General features: G+C 46.8%; 1 long non-coding RNA gene across 1 annotated transcript; it reads left to right on the top strand.

Annotated features, from left to right (window-relative positions):
• The first annotated feature begins 70 nt into the window (after positions 1-70).
• Positions 71-2580, top strand: LOC131818224 (uncharacterized). The gene is made up of 2 exons (XR_009348737.1): positions 71-1172; positions 1759-2580. It is a non-coding gene; the product is annotated as an uncharacterized LOC131818224 (long non-coding RNA).
• The last annotated feature ends 9332 nt before the right edge of the window (positions 2581-11912 follow it).

Raw genomic sequence — 11912 nt, 5'->3', positions numbered from 1 at the left:
TGGGAGTTGTAGTTCCGGGCGGTACGCTTCCGGTTAGTCCGGAAGCGTCGCCACCACAGGTACCAGGAGCATTTCCGCCTCGCGTCCCGCCTCCGCGGCTTCGCGGGCTTACCTGGTCGTCTAGTATCCCAGCTCCTGGTCAGCGGGACGGTGCTGTCCCGGGCGCAGACCACCCTCCCCGCCGCCGCTGCCCAACTCCGGAAGGCCTTGGGTAGGTCGCGAGCCCACGAGCCTCAGTTTGCCGTCTGTGAAATGGGAGTTCCTGGCAGCTGCCCTTAATGCGAAACTAAGTCTGATCGTTCTCTGTGTTTTGTGCGCACTTCTGGAAGCTTCCAAGGGGTCCTTCCATTTAACATTTACAATACCGTGAGGAAGTGGCTTCTGTGATCTCCCTTTCCAGATGAAGAGGCTGGTCTGAAGCTTCTCCCTGCGAATGAAGCCCCAGTGTTTAGAACCTAAGGGATTGTGCCGAGATGTCTTTCTAGATGGCGAAGCTTTATGGGAACCTAAATTACCATCGACCTATGTTGCGATGTGTCCTGAAGTGAGCGTTCATGCGAGGCGCTGAAGAAGCAGGGAACACGGTTAACGAAATCTGCTGCGCGGCAGTTACTCAAACCGCTACTGAAGAGCGTGGGCCAGAACGGCGAAAAGGGCTCCTCACACAGCACGGGGACGATTCCTGGGCCACCACCCCCAGCCTCCAGCACTAGCTGAACCGAGAATCCCCAAGCCCACTGACAGCCCTTTGGGACCCTGTTGGAACCTCTTTCCCACCAGGGTTTGAGATGACCGAGCTTCCCTGGCTCCCCACCTTTTCCTCCTTGTTCCAGATTCATCTTGCCTGTGCATTTGTCCACCCTAGTTTAGACTACTTAGTTGGGGGAACAGCACGATAGTCAGAGAGGGTCAATGAGAGGGCCTGGTTGCAGAGAGCCTTAGGGGCATGGTGACGGCTCTGACTCAGGCTTTGAGTGAAATGGGAAGCCATCGCATGGTTCCGAGCAGAGCACTGATGAACTCTGATCACACCAAAAGTTCCCTTTGATTTCTCTGTGGAGAACAGACTAAGAGGGTAAGGAAAGGAGCAGGATGACACCCAAACCAATGCAGTAATCGAGGTGGGAAGTGATGGCAGCTGAGATAAGAGTGATCTGTGTCCAGTTGTGGAGGTTAGTATTTTAAAGGTAGAGACAATGGTAGTAGGTTCATGAGCTGCAGCCAGCCTCTAATACCCAGAGCATGGCAGGCTCCTTAAGGAACAGCTATTCACCAAGGGCCTTTTTGGGTCGAGAATGGGTTACAGGGGTATGAGGATACCGCTTCCTCTGACCCACTCCATTTACCCCAGTGTGCTGCGTGGCACTCCATTCTCTCCATGCTATGAGGTGGCAAAAGCTGGGCTGCACAGCCATCTTGGATACCCCTATTCTGGGGGTCTGAACGATTTCTGAGCTGCCACAGGTTTCTGAGTGGGAAGAGATCAGAGCAGTAGGAGAATCCATGTACTCCTGGGGCATGCCTTTCCTCTGAGAGATGCCTAAAGAGTGGTCACTCCATGCCACCTGAAGGACTCTGGCTAGTTCCATTTCCTCACTGCCAGATGAGGAGAATGAAAGGTAAAGGAAGGGGGAATCTAGGGCACACTCCTTGGGACAAATAAGACCTTTTATGAGAGTACAACCGTGGGGTCACCAGTAGTAAAATAACGAGTACAAATAAGTTAGACTTGAAGTTATGTATGCTCTCAAATCCTAGGAGTAACTCATCCTCACCAGCTAGGAGCCCAGGAGTCCTTAAGTTCAGCATTCTGCAGGATCGCGAGTCCTCCACAGGGAAGTCAGCATGCCTCTACTGTCAGTGGCCACCCAGAAGCTTCCCCACCCACAGCTCTCCTCGCTGCCTCTGCTCCCAGCTCAGCATTCAGCCTGCAATTTTCTCACCCCAGGGATTTAATGGTAGAGGTCTGCTCATTTTCCTTTTAAGAAAAACATGTAAAATATAATAAAGTTGTAAGGGAAACCCTGTGAAAGCACTCTTAAACTTGGAAAAAAATGAGCCAAAAACAAAAAACATTATCCATGTGGCTGAAACTCCACGTTCCCCTCTTCAATAGAAACCAACATTCAGAGATAGCCACTATCCTGAATGAGATGTGGATGGCTCTGTGGTATTCAAACTTTACATGTATCCCAGAGCAATACAAAGCATTTACTATGCATATTTTGCATTCATATAAATGTATCAATATGAGATTTTATCTGTGGGGCACCTGGGTGGCTTGGTGGGTTAAGCCTCTGCCTTCGGCTCAGATCATGATCTCAGGGTCTTGGGATCAAGCCCTGAATCGAGCTCTCTACTCTGAGAGCCTGCTTCCCTCTCTCTCTCTGCCTGCCTCTCTGCCTACTTGTGATCTGTCCAAAAAAAAAAAAAAAAAAAATCTTTAAGAAAAAAAAGATTTTTTCTGTAACTTGCATTTTTTGCTTCATGTAATTTATCATTGCAGCATTTATCCTTTTTGATTATGTGAAGGTCTATTTTCATGGCTATCTAGTTTTCAGTAAAATGAGTATAATAGAACATGGCTCTCCTGTCTACTTTCGATGGCCACTTAGGTTCCTTCATAAATATTCATTAAAGGACCTGCCATGCAGGGTGCCTGGGTGGCTCAATGGGTTAAGCATCCAACTCTTGATTTCAGTTCAGGTCATGATGTCAGGGTCCTGAGACTGAGCCCCGCCCCCTCTCAGGCTCTTGGCTCAGCAGGGAGTCTGCTGGAGATTCTGTCTGTCCCTCCCCCTACCTCTCTCACAGGCTCTGTCACTCTCTCAAATGAGTAAATCAATATTTAAAAAAATAAGAACCTATTATGCAAGGATCTGGGAATCAAGTTGTGAATAAAAATGACAAAAGTGGGGCGCCTGGGTGGCTCAAAGCCTCTGCCTTCGGCTCAGGTCATGATCCCAAGGTCCTAGGATCGAGCCCAGTATTGGGCTCCCCGCTCAGTGGGGAACCTGCTTCCCCCTCTCTCTCTGCCTGCCTCTCTGCCTACTTGTGAGCTCTATCAAATAAATAAAGTCTTTAAAAAAAATGTTTAAATTTTTGAAAAAATGACAAAAGCACTGTCCTCAAGGAGCTCACATTCTGGAGGAGAGTGCACCATAGAAAAATAAGTAAAGGGACACCTGGGTCGCTCAGTGGGTTAAGCCTCTGCCTTCGGCTCAGGTTGTGATCTCAGGGTCCTGGGATCAAGTAGCACATGGGGCTCCTTGCTCAGTAGGGAGCCCGCTTCTCTCTCTGCCTGCTCCCCGTTTGCCGCTTCCAGTCGGTGACGGGAGAAGAATTAGGCACCAAGAAGTCAGCTGCAAAAGACTGGGAGCAGGCGACAACAGCCAAAAAGGACTGCTGCCACGAGTAATTCCACAGTCTCACTTTTATTAGATGGAAAACAATAGCCAACAGGATTGATGAAGGTCAAACGTTAGTCTTGCAGGCAGGCGAGGAGGACGATAAAGTTTATAGTTAACCAAGCACATTCAAAGGACTCATCTAACTAACAACCGGCACTTCTGGGAAGAGAAAGGAGTGACTACGAAAAAGGGAAGCAGGTGGATTTCGTTCCACCCTGAGCTCACTGGGCGTTCCCCGGTGCTTGGCTTCCCTGAAGCAGGCGGCGTTCCGCCCTGGGCGGGCCAGGCATTCCTGGCTGCCAGGCATCGGTGAAGGGGCGGCGTTCTGCCCTGAGCGAGCCAGGTATCCCCAGCTGCCCAGTTTCTGTGAAGGGGCGGCGTTCCGCCCTGAGCGAGCCGGGGATCCCCAGCTGCCCAGCTTCACGGTCGTATATCGTCCTTCTCCCCAAAGACCTGTTGCCAGTATATGTATTTCTTAAGGCCATATCTAAATGTGCTTGGCAACTAGTAAAATCCTCCAGGGGTTACAGTTTAAGTAACAAATTGTTCTGAGGGGCAGCGGCACCCCTTGGTGCGCGCGCTCTGACAAATAAATAAATAAAACCATATATATATATATATATATATATATATATATATATATATATAACACATCAGATAGGGTTAAAGACCAAGTAAGGAGAGGGGGTGCTGGAGGAGGTGGTTGTGATTTTAAGTTGGTGGCTAGGGAAGGCCCCACCCAGAAGGTAATATGCAAGCAAAGACCTAAAGGCAGGGAGAAAGCCAGCCACACGGGAGTCGGAGCACTGCAAGCAGGCGGCTTCCAGCAATGCTGCTGCTATGAAAATTCATATGCAGGTCTCCGTATGGACAGACGCAGGGTCTCTTGGGGGTAGGCCCTCAGAGTGGTACTGATGGGCCATAGCAAATGAACATTTATGTCCAGCACTGATACGTGTTTCTAGAAAGATCGCACCTTTTCATATGCCTCAGCCACAGTCAGGAGTTCCACTTGCTTCACATCCTCACCAGTGCTTGGTAGTGTCAGCTTTTTCAATTTTTGCCAAATTCATGGGTAGAAAACAGTATTTCATTGTGAGATGCTTCTCTTCTCTCTCTGGTGAGATTCAGCATCTTTTCGCAGTTAGCCATTTGTGTATTCTCTCCTTGAATTAACTTCTCACCTCATGCATTTTTCTCCCAGGTTGTCTTTTTCTTACTGGTTTGTATAAGTTGTTCACTGAAATTTAACATTAATCATTTATTAGGAATGTGTCCTTTCCAAGCTGTGACTTACCTTTTACTTTGTTTATGAAGTAACAATCCTCCTTTTGAAGCAAAGAAGGATTTATTCATTTATTTATTTATTTATTTTTAAAAGATTTTATTTATTTATTTGACAGAAATCACAAGTAGACGGAGAGGCAGGCAGAGAGAGAGGAGGAAGCAGGCTCCCCGCTGAGCAGAGAGCCGGATATGGGACTTGATCCCAGGACGCTGGGATCATGACCCGAGCCCAAGGCAGCGGCTTAACCCACTGAGCCACCCAGGCACCCCGCAAAGAAGGATTTTTAAAGATGCCTTTTCTGGAACACCTGGATGGCTCAGTCAGTTGAGTGTCTGGCTCGAGTTCTACTCAGGTCGTCATCTCGGTGTAAAGTTTTTTCTGGCGAGATAAACACAACACCAGGCAAAGTGGGTGCAAGGCAAGATTTATTAAAAACGCTCTCCGTCGAAGTTTCAGGGCTCAGGAGAAGGGGAGCCAGGAAAGTTGCGCCGGGAGGAGGTGGGCACCCTCGGGCGAGGTTCCGCCACTCTGGAAAGCAGAGTGGCGGAAGTCGCGCCCAAGGCAGGGAGGAGGGGGCTTTTAAGGGGTCTTGGGGAAAGCTCAGGGGTCTTTTGGCAAGTTTCCCTTATTTGGATATCCCGCCTGCTCATCGGGATCCCATAGGTCCTCAGATTCCTGCTTGGGCCTTTGTTCTCCTGTCCGAGCTCAGGTCTTGTGGCGGGAACTTTCGCCATCTTTGGTAGCCCTTCCTGCCAGCCCAACACTCGGGGTGCTGGGATGGACACCCCGGGACAGGCTCCATGCTCAGCAGGGGGCTGGCTTGAGATTCTCCCTTCCCTTCTCCCCCAAATCATTCTTTCTTGCTCTCAAATGAATAATTCTTAAAAAATAAAAGTAAAATGTCTCTCCCAATCTAGATTCCTTTTATTCCATTTTCTTGCCAATTGCCTTAGCCAGAACCTCCATTACAATGCTGAACAGAAGTGGTGAAATCAGACATCTCTGTCTTGTTCTAATCTTAGGGGTAAAGCATTCAGTGCTTTTTTGGTTTTGTTTTGCTTTTTTAAGATTATTTATTTGACAGACAGATCACAAATAGGAAGAGAGGCAGGCAGAGAGGAGGAAGCAGGCTCCCTGCAGAGCAGAGCCCAATGCAGGACTGGATCCCAGGACCCTGGGATCGTGACTCAAACCGAAGGCAGAGGCTTTAACCCACTGAGCCACCCAGGCACCCCAAGCACTGTTTCTTACCAGTAAGTATGATACTACCTGTGGATATAGATGTCCTTTGTCAGGTTGAGGACATTGCCTTCTATTCCAACTTTGGTGAGAGTTGTTTGTTTTTTAAATCAGGAATGACTGTTGAATTTTTGTCAATTTTTTTCCTGCATGTATTTGAGATAATCATATACTTTTTTTTTAGCTTGTTAATACAGAGATGTACATTCACTGATTTTGGTTAAACCAATACTGCATATTTTAGATAATCCCACTTAGTCATGACTTTTAAAAATTTCTGTTATTTTCATTTTCTTAACTCAGTTCAAGTTTAATAGAAAAAGACAAAAGATCAAAAGTAACGTTTGGCCTGCCCCATTAACACAGCTCAGGACGTTTCTATTATTTTCTTATTATATTATTAGATTCAATTTGCTAAAATTTTGTTTATAAAATATTTGCAACATATACATTTAACAAAGGACTTGTATCCAGAATATATACACAACTCCTACAACCCGATAATAAAGACAAACAACTTAACAGAACATGGATGAGAGGCTTGAATAAGGAAGCCAAGAAGCCAAGAAGCACCTGGAATGAGATGCACACCAGAATAAGATGTCACTCACCACTCACCAGAGGGGTACCTGGGTGGCTCAGTCAGTTGAGTGACTCTTGGTTTCGGCTCAGGTCATGATCTCGGGCTTGTCAGATTGCGCCCTGCGAACACCTCTCCACTCTGGGGAATCTGCTTCGGTCTCACTCTGCCCCGCACCCTGCTGGTGTGCTCTCTCTAAAATAAGTAAATCTTGGGGCGCCTGGGTGGCTCAGTGGGTTAAAGCCTCTGCCTTCGGTTCAGGTCATAATCCCAGGGTCCTGGGATCAAGCCCCACGTCTGGCTCTCTGCTCAGCAGGGAGCCTGCTTCCGCCTCTCTCTGACTGCATCTCTGCCTACTTGTGATCTTTGTGTGTCAAATAAATAAATAAAATCTTTAAAAAAAAAAAAAAGTAAATCTTTTACACAATGCTCACTCATTAGAATGGGCAAAATGAAAAGAACAGTGCCAAAATTTGGTAAGGACGTGGAGCATCAGGAATTCTAAAATTCTAATACATTGCTGGTACTTGCATAAAATATTACTGCCATTTATTTTTTTTTTTAAAGATTTTATTTATTTATTTGACAGAGAGAAATTACAAGTAAGCAGAGAGGCAGGCAGAGAGAGGAGGAAGCAGGCTCCCTGCTGAGCAGAGAGCCCGATGCGGGACTCGATCCCAGGACCCCGAGATCATGACCTGAGCCGAAGGCAGCGGCTTTACCCACTGAGCCACCCAGGCGCCCTATTACTGCCATTAAAAAAAATTTTTTTTTTTAATTTATTCGACGGACAGAGATCACAGGTAGGCAGAGAGGCAGGCAGAGAGAGAGGAAGGAAAGCAGGCTCCCTGCTGAGCAGAGAGCCTGATTCAGGGCTTGATCCCAGGACCCTGAGATCATGACCTGAGCTGAAAGCGGAGGCTTTAACGCACTGAGCCACCCAGGCGCCCCTACCGCCATTTTTAGAACTGACAGTTTCTTAAAAAGCTGAGCATACATCTCCTCTGTAACCCAGCCATGTCACCTCCAGGAATCTAAGAGAAATGAAAGCATAAGCCCATAAAAACAAAACCACCCTGCTAAGTATGTTCATAGAACCTTTACTCCTAGTAACCAAAGACTGGGAACATCACAGATTTCTGTTAATCCGAGAATGGATAAATTGTGCTGTATTCATACAATGGAATAAATACTACCCAGCAACAAAAAAGAATTACTGATCTGTGTGATGACATAGACAAGTCTCAAAAATCTTTTGCTGAGGGACACCTGGGTGGCTAAGTTGGTTGGGCAGCTGCCTTTGGCTCGGGTCATGATCCCAGCGTCCTGGGATCGAGTCCCACATCGGGATCCTTGCTCGGTGGGGCATCTGCTTCTCCCTCTGCCTCTGCCTGCCATTCTGTCTGCCTGTGTTCGCTCTCTCTCCCTCTCTCTCTCTGATAAATAAATAAAAAAATCTTAAAAAAAAATCTTTTGCTGAAAGCAGCAGACACAAAAATGTACAAAATAGGGGCACCTGGGTGGCTCAGTGGGTTAAGCCTCTGCCTTCAGCTTGGGTCATGATCTCAGGGTCCTGGGATCGAGCCCCGCATTGGGCTCTCTGTTCAGCAGGGACCCTGTTCCCCCCCTCTCTCTGCCTGCCTCTCTGCCTACTTGTGATCTCTCTCTCAAATAAATAAAATCTTTTAAAAAAAATGTACAAAATACATGCCTACAATCTCACCATGGTAAATTCTAGAATTGGCAAAAATAACCCATGCCAAAAGAAATCGCTGTGTGCTTTGGGGTATATAGGGAAGAAATGTCTGGGGACAAGAAGGGACAAGAAAGAACTTTCTGGATGGATAGGAATGTTCTGTGTCTTGGTATGTGTTTGCCAAAAATGGAAATTCAATGGTGTACCTAGGAGAAGAGCTTTTCACTGTTCCGGGTACTTAGCAAAATTCTAGGCTAAGGGGATTTTTTTTCTTACAGATTTTATTTTAGAGACAGAGAGCATGAGTGGGGATTTGGGGCAGGGGGAGGAGGAGAGAATCTCAAGTAGACTCCGCACTGAGCACGAAGCCCAACACGAGACTTTACCCCACGATCCCGAGATCATGAGCTGAGCCAAAACCAGGAGTCTGATGCTCAACTGACTGAGCCACACAGGTGCCTCTAGACTAAGGGCACTCTCAAGAAGAGTAATTCTCAGGAAATTATTCTTGCACTGCTCTGCCCCAGCAGCACACTGTCATCAAAGGCTTTGATGCTCTCCTCCTTTTGCAGTCGCTCCATCAGCGGTCAGCCACTGTGATGTCCCCCTGCACCCAGGCCAGTGGTGCTGGGCTCACCTGTGAAACGGTTACCTCTCTTTGGAATCCATCCAGTTTTCCTTGCTTCCACCTCCCCTCAGTGGCATACCTTAGAAGAATCTCCCAGAAGATGCTTATGAACGTCACATGCCAGTATCGAGGATCAGTATCTCACTGGAATGGAGACTTTACTCAGAGTTGGTGAAATTCCGTTGTAGATCTGGGGGGGGGGGGGGGTCTTTAAAGGCTGTACTTTTCCCCTGCTTGTTTTGTTTTGAATTTATATTAGCTGCATCCTGGGGTCCTGGGATCAAGCCCTGCATTGGGCTCCCTGCCCGGCGGGAAGCCTCTTCTCCCTCTCCTCCCCACTCCTGCTCTTTCTATCTCTTCTCTCTCAAATAAATAAAATCTTTAAGTTTTTTTATAAAGACTATGTTGGGTATGGGCAAAAATAGTATGAGGGGTGCCTGGGTGGCTCAGTTGGTTAAGTGTCTGACTCTTGATTTTTGGCTCAGGTCATGATCTCAGGGTTGTGAGATTGAATGCCACATGGGGCTCCATGCTCAGTGCACAGTCTGCTGGAGATTCTCTCTCTCCCTCTCCCATTGTCCCTACCCCTGCTCATGGTTTATCTAATAAATTAATAAAATATTTTTAAAAATATTGTGAAATGGGGGTGCTTGCCTGGCTCAGTTAGTAGAGCATGGAACTCTTCATCCTGAGGTCATGAGTTCAAGCCCCATCCATGTTGGGGGCAGAGTTTACTTAAGAAAAAAAAAAAAAAAAGCAAAAAAGGTAGTAGGAAATGGATTCTATCACAGATGTTTTTATCATATGATAATCAGGGGTAAATGATGACATTAGCACTGAGGTTGGTAAATTATGGCCCACAGGCCAAATCTGGCCCACGTGTTTTCATAAACAGTCTTTTTTTTTTTTTTTTAAAGATTTTATTTATTCATCAGAGAGGGGGGGTGAGAGAGCGAGCACAGGCAGACAGAATGGCAGGCAGAGGCAGAGGGAGAAGGAGGCTCCCTGCCGAGCAAGGAGCCCGATATGGGACTCGATCCCAGGCCGGTGGGGTCATGTCCTGAGCCGAAGGCAGCTGCTTAACCACCTGAGCCACCCAGGCGTCCCTTAAAGATTTTTTTTTTTTATTTACCGGCGGGGGGGGGAGAGCAAGCACGGGCAGACAGAATGGCAGGCAGAGGCAGAGGGAGAAGCAGGCTCCCTTGCTGAGCAAGGAGCCCAATGTGGGACTCAATCCCAGGACGCTGGGATCATGACCTGAGCAGAAGGCAGCTGCTTAACAACTGAGCCACCCAGGCGTCCCTATAAACAGTCTTGTATTTACTAGTCTATGTAACCGCAGGTGGTTACACAGGTGTACCTCTTTCTAGAGTGGTTAGTGTCCAAATGAAAAGATGTTCGTGTGTGGATTCAGCAAACTTTGCAGTTTATCCTTGGCTGTAACTGCCCGGCTCTGAAAACGTGGGCAGGACCTTTGTCTTAGCACGGTTTGTAACAGCAAAATAGTAAATCACCCTGATAGGAGAAAGTTTACGTCATGAGGTGCAAAAATTAAATGGCATACTATTGGGAGACAAAATTGGGTTCCTAACAACAACACGGATGACCCCAATGCAGGGCTCGATCCCAGGAACCCCAGGATCACCACCTGAGCCAAAGGGAGACGCTTTACCAACTAACCCACCCAGGTGCCCCTCCAACATAGTCTCCTTAAATCATTGTCAATCTTTACCTGCCAATTAGCCTCTCTAGGCTGTATTTTCTGCATCTACACAACGGAAAATAATAGAAGAACCTGCTTCACCAGGATCCCTATGCTGCATGAAGTAATGGAGACTGCTTGCTGGGGTACAGCCTACCTCGCAGCAGCTGCTCAAATACTTATTATCATCTCTCTGATGACTGATGAACTCATGCATTTTTTATCGTACTGGTTGTCCATCTGTATTCCTTTTGTAAATCTCCTGTTCATACAAAAGACTAGTGACAACCTTTGCCTTGCTCCTCCCTAAATGGAATGGAGATGGCTCTACATCTGGGATTGGCAAGGTCTTTCTAGTAAATATTTTACCTTTTCAGGCTATGCAAGCTCACAACTCCTCAATTCCACCTTAGTGTGTTAAAGCAGCGCAGACAGTATGGAAATGAGTGGGTGTAACTATGTTCCAACAAGATTATTTACAAAACACATGGGCCAGGTTTGGCCTGTGGGTCATAATTTGCCAACCTCGGTGCTAATGTCATCATTTAAGCCTGATTATCATATGATAAAAACAATTTCTTTCCTGTTACCAGGGGGGTTTCTTTCCTTAAACAGTCTTTACATTATCAACTTCTTTCTCATTAATCATTGAGATGACTGGCTTTCTCCACTGATTGATTAAAATGGGTATTATGGTTACGTATTTCCTAATACTCAGTATGCTGATCGTGGAATGAATGTTTCTGAATTCAAATGTACTAGCTACTCTGGCTTTACTGGCAGGATCTGATCTGGAAATTTTGCATTAATAGTCCTGAAAGATATCAGCCTTTAATTGTTCTTTGAGTTTTACAAAGTGGCATACAAATGAGGTAAACATTCAGCTTTCTACATGTTCTGGAACAGTGCATATCAGCATAGAGGAGATCCCGGGACTTGACCTCACAGCCCTGAGATCATGACCCGAGCCAAAACCAAGAGTCAGACGTTTTAAGTGACTGTACCATCCAGATGCCCCTTCTCCCCTTTGCCTTTCATTTACTGTAAAATTATATCAGTATTTTTTTTTTAAGATTTTATTTATTTATCAGAGAGAGAGAGGGAGAGAGCGAGCACAGGCAGACAGAATGGCAGGCAGGGGCAGAGGGAGAAGCAGGCTTCCTGCTGAACAAGGAGCCCGATGTGGGACTCGATCCCAGGACGCTGGGATCATGACCTGAGTCGAAGGCAGCTGCTTAACCAACTGAGCCACCCAGGCGTCCCTATATCCGTTTTTTTAAAAACTAAAAAGATTTATTTGAGAAAGAGAACGTGTGAGCAGAGGAGTTGCAGATGGAGAGAATCTCATGGGGCCCGACACAGGGCTCGA

This window comes from Mustela lutreola, chromosome 16 (assembly GCF_030435805.1).
Source record: "Mustela lutreola isolate mMusLut2 chromosome 16, mMusLut2.pri, whole genome shotgun sequence".
Lineage (NCBI taxonomy): Eukaryota > Metazoa > Chordata > Mammalia > Carnivora > Mustelidae > Mustela > Mustela lutreola.
Note: the sequence above shows the minus strand (reverse complement) of the source record. Positions and strands in the feature narration are given on the sequence as shown.